This window comes from Clupea harengus, chromosome 9 (genome assembly GCF_900700415.2).
Source record: "Clupea harengus chromosome 9, Ch_v2.0.2, whole genome shotgun sequence".
In the NCBI taxonomy this organism is placed as follows: domain Eukaryota; kingdom Metazoa; phylum Chordata; class Actinopteri; order Clupeiformes; family Clupeidae; genus Clupea; species Clupea harengus.
The window spans coordinates 3,243,106-3,253,063 of NC_045160.1; the positions used below are offsets into that span (position 1 = coordinate 3,243,106).

General features: G+C 46.0%; 1 protein-coding gene across 1 annotated transcript in view; it reads right to left on the bottom strand.

Moving 5' to 3' along the window:
- The window catches only part of numbl (NUMB like endocytic adaptor protein), a 50,741-nt gene extending 41,777 nt beyond the window's left edge, over positions 1-8,964 (bottom strand). Inside the window, exon 1 of the mRNA XM_031573090.1 lies at positions 8,556-8,964. The gene's annotated coding sequence lies outside the window, so the exon portion shown is untranslated. The remainder of the gene's footprint in view (positions 1-8,555) is intronic.
- Between the last annotated feature and the right edge of the window lie 994 nt (positions 8,965-9,958).

Sequence of the window (9,958 nt, forward strand, 5' to 3'; positions counted from 1 at the left end):
ACTTTACACCGGGCCTTTCAACAGCCGCTCGGCTTCCCATACTGTCCCCCCCCCCCCACCCCCACCTCCCTGACTGCAATCTAACACCAGCACTTTCAAGCCGCTTTCAAGTTGATGTGGTAGTGAAAGGCTATAGAGTCTCTCCCTCTGTGTGTGTGTGTGTGTGTGTGTGTGTGTGTGTGTATGTGTGCGTGTGCGTGTGAGAGAATGAGTGATGCTGAGGGAGAAAGCAAGAGCGAGAGAGGAATGATAAATTCTAAGATGAGGTCCTGCCAAGATGGTCTGTATTCACTGAGGGCAGGAAGGTAAACAGAGATAGAGAAATGGTCTACAGCAGCGTAGAGAGAGAGAGAGAGAGAGAGAGAGAGAGAGAGTGAGTGAGAGAGCAAGAGGAAAAAAAGCAAGATTGTCTCTTGGGTTCACCTCTCCCTTTCTCTCTCCCTTTCTAACCATTTGCACACTCTGCTCACTCTCTCTCTCTTCTCTCTCTCTTTCTCTCTCTTCCCCTATCATTACATGCCTGTTAGACATACTTATTTTTAAAATCCTTCTCCACCCCTCTAATGCGTCTCTTCATTATTCTTAAGCCTGCTTCTTCTTCTTCTTTCGCCTTTAAACTATAATTCTCTCTCTCTCTCTCTCTCTGTGATAGTGCTCATGTTGCTTTGGGGAATGCTACAAAAGAGGAGATCCGTTCCCCTCTGAGAAACGTCCTTTATCAATAGCTCTCAGCTTTCTGGTAATGGCAGGAGTTTATATTTCCTCACGTGGCTGTTAGTCCATCAGAGAAATCTAATAAATGAATGCCAACAGTGGCAAGCGGCGAGTACGGCTCCTCCAAGATCATTGGTCAAGCCTGCCTGTCGATGGGGCAGTAAAATGAAATGAGAGAAAAAAAAAAAAAAAATGAAATCGATGTGACACTATCCCACTCCGAAACCAGGTAGATAACAAGATAATGATCCGCTTAACATACTGTGACAAACTCAACACATCATCACGGGATGCGACGCCTCTTCGACCCCGGCCTCGCACACACTCTCTTTCCAGGAGCTGCTCCATCTCCTCGATGAGTGTGTCATCTCCCCCCTGATGACTAATGACCCTGGGTGGCCCCGGCGGTTTGTCAGGGAGCCAGACAAAGCCGAGTCTGTTCGTCTGGCGGGGTCGCATAGACACCTCTTCTGTGGACGACCTCTGTCTCCTCACCAATGGCGACCCAGAAGGAGCAATTCAGGGCTTGAATGGACGAATGAAGGAATGACTGTCCGTTGGCTCGCTTCAAGAGGGGAGATGGGGACACAGTTGCCCTTGCCCCCACAAGGCAAGACTGTACTGCATTCAGTCTGGGCTGCAGTCTGTCTGTTCAGCCTGTCATTCCTTGAAAGACGTACAGTTCTAATGCTCAATCTGCTTTAGCAAGTGGCTAAGAAAAAAAGATCACAGTGAGTATTTTCTCGACTTCTTCCTCTTTCCTGTTTATTTTATTTAGGGGACACAGGAAAAACAGGGCCCCAGTCCTAAAATATCCGTGAGGAAGTGCACATTCGAAGAGAGCCACCGCTGCCAATAGTTCTGAAATAGAAGCACAGAAGCCTCTGTTATGGCCCGCACGACCCCTTCACCCAGGAAGGGGAAAACATCCGGTGCCACTGGGCTGCGACCGGTGCAGATGCCAACTTTCTGCAGGCCTCTCTGGAAGCACACAACAACGCCTGTGCCTGTGCCTGTGCCTGTGCCTGTGCCTGTGCCTGTGCCTGTGCCTGTGCCTGTCCCTCTGCTGTGGCCCAAGACCTCAACCCTCCCATTCCTCTGCTGTGTCGTTTACCCATCTCCTGCCTCCTCTCCCCTGGGTGGGGTGGGTCACAGCTGGGTGACTCCCCCCTACAGCCATCTGGGTAACATCTGGAGCCCCGAGACAGGCATTCATCTGAGCTCCAGAGACAATTTGGGGGGTGGGGGGGTGGAGGGACAGTAAAGATCAGATTCAAATATTACTAGCTAGTGAGGTGACAATGAGATCGTAAACCCCACGTAATGATAGATGATTAACCTAAACGTGTGTGTGTTTTTTGCATGTCTGCATGTGTGTTTCTGTGTACGGACACGGCGCCACTAGCCTCCCCACCTCAGCTGGCACACTGGGACAGCGCGCCACGGCCCAGCGAGCCCAGCAGGGGCTACCGGCACGTGCCGCAGATGTACTTGGGCTCTGACTTTGATCGAGCGCTCCGGCATTAATGAGTCACCAGCAAAGGAGTGGCGATAAGGAGCGCCGGCACGTTTGGTGACTCATAATGCGTGGCAATTAGCATTGCAAAAAAGCACCGGGATCATACAGCAACACAAAGCAGCGAGACGACGATTTTCTGTTCAGTTCTTTGATAAACTAAATTAACCGCGACTCTCGCGACTCCCACTGTTCAAATGCAATAAGGTTCATTTTGCGACGGAAAGTGATGGAGATAATTTCCAAACACTGTTAATGACTTAAGAATATAATAATCAAGTGCCTTGTATTATTAATTACCTTATATGAATCATGTACTTATGTAAGCAGGAACATGGCTTTTCTGTGTTTCTGCGTGTGTGTAACTTAGAATATTAGGTGCCACTTAGTCTGCATATGTACAAGAGCATGTTTAGACCAGAAGTGATAAGAAGGGTCAAACTGTGCTTCTTCCGACCTTGCAAAACTTCCATCCTTGCCTCGGACGTGAGAAATCCACCACGTGATTTCCCTGCTGAACGCTCAACTTCTGTCTATATAAACCTTGTGCGATGTGTGTATCATTGCTTCACTTTCAGCCTTGTGCTGGGAGTGAGCCCGATTGCAATTGTTGTTTGTCTAATAAATATACTTATATGCAGCTCCGGAGTCCTGAGGTAACTAGGGTGAATTTTCACCTATCAGAAAGTATACCATGAAGTTGCGTATATGCTTGCTTTAGAACGAGCTTTGGGTGTATGGGAGCTGGGAAGGCAGCCAGGGTGGTCACACTTGCCTCGCTGAATCATTCACGACAGAAGTTTGAGGACGTCTCATTTGGCCTGCATGCTGGCGGTCCACAGATGGAGAACACCAACAGCGGGGAGGAGAGAGAGAGAGAGAGAGGGAGAGAGGGAGAGAGAGAGAGAGAGAGAGAGAGAGAGTGAGAGAGAGAGAAACAGGGATAGGAAGACAAAGAGAGAACAAGAGAGAGATGGGGGGGTGGAGCATTTACTGATCCACTGAGGCTTGTTTCAGCTTGATCAGCCACTTTAGGCCGGGGGGATCCGGTGTGAGGTGGAGTGTGTGTGTGCGAGGGGGATGGGGGGTAACTCGGCCCAGGGCTGGAGGGGGGGGGGGGGGGGGGGTAAATGTGCTGCGCTTCAAAAGTGTGATTAGAGGCACAAGTCCCCACTGGAGAATTTCATCCCTCTCATTTTTTAATCACTGTGCCCCTCCGCATTAAAGCCTCACAAAAGCAGGCCTGTAAAAAATGAGGCAACCACACACACAAATACAAGTGCATACAAAAGTACTCAAACACATACACACAAGGACCCAGCTAAACAAACTCACCTACACAGAGACCAACAACCCCCCCCCCACACACACACACATACACACACACACACACACACACAAACACATCACATATGCATGCACACGGTACACAAGTCTACTCACGCTCATACAGACACTCACTCACTGACAACCTGCAGAGCCCCCACTGCCTCCATCATGATCAGAGAAAGGGAAGAGGCACTTGTCTGGCTGCGCAGCCCTCCCCCTGTTTACAGGAGCCACTTCTCCTGGATGATAGCATCCCCTCATCAGCAGCAGCAGCAGCAGCAGCAGCCACTGCACCTCCTCCCTGCCTGTCTCCATTACTCGCCCCCACCACACACTCACCCGTACCCCACCCTCGTCAACAAGAGAACTCACTCCCCCATCCGCACCCCAAACACTCATCATCTGTCTTGTCTCTCTCTACCCCTGGCAAAGCCTGATGGATGGATGTCTCTTTCTCTTCACTCACTCTCTCTCTCTCTCTCTCTGGGCTGCTCTGATGTTAGCGGATGCCTCGGGAACATCTGTGGAGTTCTGTGTTTGTCTCTGTCGAGCATGGGCATGACAACGTACTTCTGAGGAGGCAACACAGACAGAGCAGAGGAAACTCCAGCCTCAGGCTAGCCTGATGGAGACCAGCTGCACGTCGCTGTCATGATGGGCTGCTCATCTTCCTCCCCCACACTGCCTTCACACACACACACACTCACAAACACACACACACACACACACATCTACCCCCCGCTGCTCTGCTAAGGGTTACTCTGGTTCAAGTCACTTATAAATTGGAACTGAAATGGTCTGCTTCTTGACACAATGAAAGCAATTATGGGCCATTCCCAACATTTCCTCTGTCTGAAGTGTTCAATGAGGAAGAGAAAAAGACATCATGGACATGTTATTGACATCATGATTCCAAGATTGCCAAGTTCATTCTGATGACTCAAGTAGACTTTTTTACATTCAAAAATACAAGTACCACACATTGAACACTGAAACTTCACATTGCTGCCTTTGGATTGGACAAGGATCTGAATCAGCCGCTGCCACAGACAAGTTTTTGCAAGACGAAAGTGCAGAAGAATTCCAGAGAACTCAGTAGAGGCCTGCGTGGGAATGTGTCATGTAAGAAAACCACCAACCTTGCAGCCGTATGTGTAAAACATGGGTTATTTCTTGTTCCTCTCGTGCACACACAAATTACATTCTGTGCTTTAAGAACAAAAAAATCTACTTACATTTAATTTTATACATATATTTATATATTGCGGGAGTGCTGTGGGTCACTTCATCTCCCGCTCCCGCATCTGTTTCTTCCCGCTCGCACTCCTTTGCGTTGGGTCCCACGGTACTCCCAAGGAAGAGGAGGCCTCTAATCCATGGGCTACACAGACATTCGACTGGGTGCGTAAGAATGCAAACTCCACGGTGAAAGCACTTGTTCAGTGCAGTTCACAGGAAACCCAGAGGTCGGGAGAGAGAGAGAGAGAGAGAGAGAGAGAGGGAGCGGGACATTAGTCCACACAGGGCTGCCTCATCTCGGTCCAAAGAGCCATGAAATTGTCCTTGATTACCACCGCTTGCTCACAACAGGGCAGCAATCAGGCTCAGAATAAAGATCCTGATCCGTGTTTTGTGAGCGAGTTGAAAATGAAGTAAAAAAAAAAAAAAAAGAAGAAAAACACGGCTGAGCACAATTACTAGAATCTGGCTGCAAGTCTCATTTCGAGCGCTGAGCGCAGTCCTCACGCGAAGGCTGCTGGCTGACGCAAATGCCCATGGAAAAGGACAAGGTCAATTTAGAGTTCAAAGCCGTGAACACTTTGATGTGATCGTCGCAAATGGCTCAATAGTCACAAATGACGGGTTTTTTCGCGGGACACATTTTCTTATGGAAATGGAAATGTTTTAATGCTGGTGCCGATCCTACCAGCACCACAACTCTACCCCCCAACTAAAATGTCAGACACTGCCAGTGATTCAACTCATTATACATTTATGGTTAGGGATCTAGGTATTAACACCATGTACTACATGAACTAACTACAACAGTACAAAAAAACCTTTTCTTTACATTCAGGCAAAGCTTCATCCATCATTGAGAACTGCCTCCAGAGCAACAGCACTCTCTGCTCTAAGTCTGCTAGTTATGACTCTGCCAGTTCCTCAGCTGGAGCTGGAAAACATTACAAGAGAAAGAAAACATTGAGTACAGTTTTTAAGGAAGTGGGTCTGTGTTGTGGGACGGTTTGTGCTGTGGGAAACCCAGTCTACACCATTTTCTGAAGAGCTTCATCATCAATTTACAGACAAATCACACCGTTTTCTCCATTTCATCATAGGAAGGGCTGAACAGTGAACTCTTAACATCACAATAGCTTTGCATCTGGAGAAAACAAACAGAAATCACAACCATGGGAGCATTAAGAGGGTGTCGTTTTGTTCTCCAACCCCTCAAAAGCCATTAGGCAGCTCTGCCAATCCATCATTTCATGGGCCCGTTTGTACCCATGCAATAAAACGCATGAGAGACTTACCACAAATGAGAAGACAAACAGACGAGTAGAGAAGTGTTTACGAGTTTAAACAAGCCATTTCCCTACGCCTTTGTCATGGTTATTACTTGGGACTTGTCTTATTGCATGAGAATGTGGTTTTGGCACACTTGTGAAAGCATTCTGAGTTTAAATTAAAAGAGAGAACTAAAAAAAAGTTTCACTGACAATGAAAAGGTTTTTTTTCTCCCCCTCTGACATGTATTTAGCAATCCTGCAGTCCCATCAAAAAACACATTTTTTAATTCTCAATGATTAGAAAACTAGCCTTTACCATACACTACATTGAATTAAGTGTCAAACTCCAACCACCAAACAGCATTCTATACTCGTTTTTTTCTATACAAAATGCACTCTTTAACTACCATCAAACTGACCACCATCACCATGCTAGATTGAGAAAACACCACACAAATGGCCGCACATTCCATGTGCTCCAACAGCAAGGGGGAAAGACTACATTCCCCCTCAACATCCTCAAGCACCCCTGTTTCAAGTTCAAATGGCATTTCCCCTTGTTACGGGATCGAGCGGAAACCGGCGGTCTCCGTCTACAGCAGCAGCCTTTCAGAGAGGTGTTCTCACCCATTGTTTGGTGGTCACACCTCGATTAGCTCAAAAGCGGTGGCAAGCGTGCTCACTCGTGGCTCAGTCGGACTGTGGCCACTGATTGGTTGACCTCTGACCCCCTCCCATTGTGCCTCCCAGCTGCCCCCATGCCTCCATGTGTCCATCTGGACAGTGAAAGGTTGCCAACTTTCAACGCCGGCCTCCAACGCCAGGACAGAAGCAAGGTGATTAGGAAAGTGCCTGGGAGGGGTTTGGACACCACGGCTAGGGGCAGTGAGAGTAACAATGGTGTAGTATTTAGGGCTTGGGAAGCCATTTGTAACAACTGTACGTTTGGGTGGGTCTACATTCCTCACAGGCTAATCCTTGAGGCTGAATACACAGAGATTACAGATGATTCCAGCTCTGACATCACCTGTGGGTTGCAATCACCACATGACCAAGCAATGAGATAATGTTGCCTAACCCATTCTATTATTAAACATGCATAACTGTATAATACATGTTACTACAACAATGCTTCCATTACACTGCCATCCATATTATTCATTTGGATGTGTGACATCATGGCATTTGTGAAATCGTTCTTGATAATGATCCAATATTGTTCCATAAAAGAATGACCTTGTTGAACTTAGCTTGTAGACTACAACTTCAAACGGTCAGCTCCTTAAGCACTTAATTGACATACTTTCCCTGTGATACAATGCATGCCTTTAAGGGTATCTTCCTCAGAGGTCTGTGTTTAAACGATCATGACAGGTGAACCATCACGTCCAGGACGGCAGCGATGATGTGTCTTGATTGTTCAAATGGCATAGCACTGGGAAGTGTGCACACATCTGGTTACAACCTTCTGTAGGGCGGACACACAGGCCCACACTAATTTCCTACAGTTAGGAAGGAAACTCTCGAGATCCCAGCAGCCAGGCCTACTTAATAAACTTGTCGACAGTGGCCTAAATTCGACTGCAGGGTATTACAGCATTTATCCCCATTCTGACACTAGAGGAAACAAGTGTCAGGATAGGCTAAGCGACATCTTCCGTCAAGAGATGTTCACTAGCACTTGATTCATTAATTCAAGACCAGCCTAAACGTTCAGCATTTGAACAGTCCACTTGCCGATGACACTTTACTCTATTTTATGAGAGGGAAACTGTCGATAACACATAATAAACCGTTTAAAGAAACTCCAGCGTCTCCAAGATGTTGGAATGATGTGACTGCTTAGCACCAACGGTCTTGCCAGCCCATTGATAAAACCAGTGGCCGGGTAACGTGGAATCTACGTTAACTAAATGTAAACGAGATATGTCTAAGGCCATGCAGCGTATTAAAACACAGGGCGCGTTTTTGAAATGTTTCAGATATACACTATTATTCAACAGAATGAGTGAAGCAAGGTTGCAGCACGTATGAAACATGGTATCATTCCCGTCGACGCTACCACGACTTATCATACAATCTGTCCATACGGAGTCTAGACGCCAATTAAGCTGATAAAAAGGGAGTACTCTTATGCGTAATTGTGCATAACAGGGGCCTGTACCCACGAAATATGAATGGGAAACTGTTATATAGTATACATACACACAGCTAAAGGCTATGTTCTCGTAGCAAATGCGTTACCTTAATCTACGAATCGTCTGAAGTTACGCGATAAAATGTAAAACTAAGCAGATGTATGCTTCTGACTTCACATTTTGTAATAACATGACTCATAGTGAGCCCCCGGAATCCCACATGCTTGAGAATACTGGGGTTTTGTGGCTTGTAATAAATGGTCGTGTGATGAGAAGCCTAGTCTGTAGCCTAGGTTGAGAATCACAACATTATAAAACAACAAAAAGCATGATATAAACTGTACTCACCAATGAAAAGAGTGCGCTATACAGTGTGCACCGCCTTCTGTGTAATCCAGATAAGCTATGATAAAATATGAAAGAAAATAATTTCAAAATTTCTGCTGAAACTGAGAGCGTGTAGAATCAGTCTGACCAGGGCAGCTACCCTTGACGGGAATGTTTGAATCCTATAGAGTCCGCCTCGGAGAAATTACATAAAGGGAACTCAATGCGTGAGAATAGACGGATTTCGATCAATTTCGTGTAGCCAAATCTTAGCGCTTTTGTTATTCACTGAACAGTCACTGGCGCAGGGCTTGAGGTACTCTCACGGCTCCACCCGCAAGCCCAGCCTTCTGAGCAAGCCTATTGGGCGCAGCAGCGCGACCATATAGTGTCCCTTCCTCGGTGATGTTAAGTAAAAAGCCGTATGCCATGGCGTATGGAACCTACCATAAAACAGTGCCACCTTGTGGTGATTTTACCTGGCCATTGCGCTTTTTGTGGTGTTGTGTGAGTCCTAAACGGCCATGTATTGCAAGGAAAATATTTCAGAAATGTTATAAGTTACAGACAAATAACTACATTTTCCATTTATACAAAGCTACAGTATCAACATTATCCATGTTTTATCTACTCAAATGAAGTCTTCCAGTAACAGGTCGGCAATGTGGACAAAGAAAACAATGCGTTTCTCCTTACGTTTAAACTTTGCTCAGCCATTAACAGAATAGATTACTTTTTCACAGAGACCCACAATAATATGCAATAAATGGGCTTGTTGTTATCAAACATGCACATTTACAGCGTTGCTGATTTGTCTTATCTCGGTTGTTCTACACACGTGTGAAGGCTTAAGTAAAAAATCTTCCCAGATATTAATTTCATCGGGTATTCACTGAGAGGTCTTAAAATTGAGCGAACAAGTGTACGCCATCACTGATGAAGAGGAGCTGAGTGGAGCAAGATTTTGACTATCTTAAAAGCAGAACCCTAATCTGTAAAAGTTCTGGGTTTCTCTTACCTGTGAGTATACTGAGATGTCACTGCAGTAGAGAGAACACAGGAATAGCTGCGACTGGTTTAGAAACTCAGGCCATGAACCTATAGCATGGCTTTCGGCTGATTCTGGTGATGCTGCAGACCTTATTTATGATTGAACAAAAACGCCTTTTCCTGTTTTCCTCACAAGCACATAAGATGATGATGAAGATGATGAAATTTGTGGTAAGTGAAATATCAGTTACACATTTGTTCGGTTACACATGTTAACATAATACATTTCCAAATTCTGACAGATGTTACACAAAGATGAATCTAAAATATCTAAATATCTTAGAATCTAAATATCTGACAAAGTCCGAACTCTGACCTCCGTCCTGCAGGCAAAGAAAGATGAAAGATCTACTCAATGGTTAAGCATGGCTAAC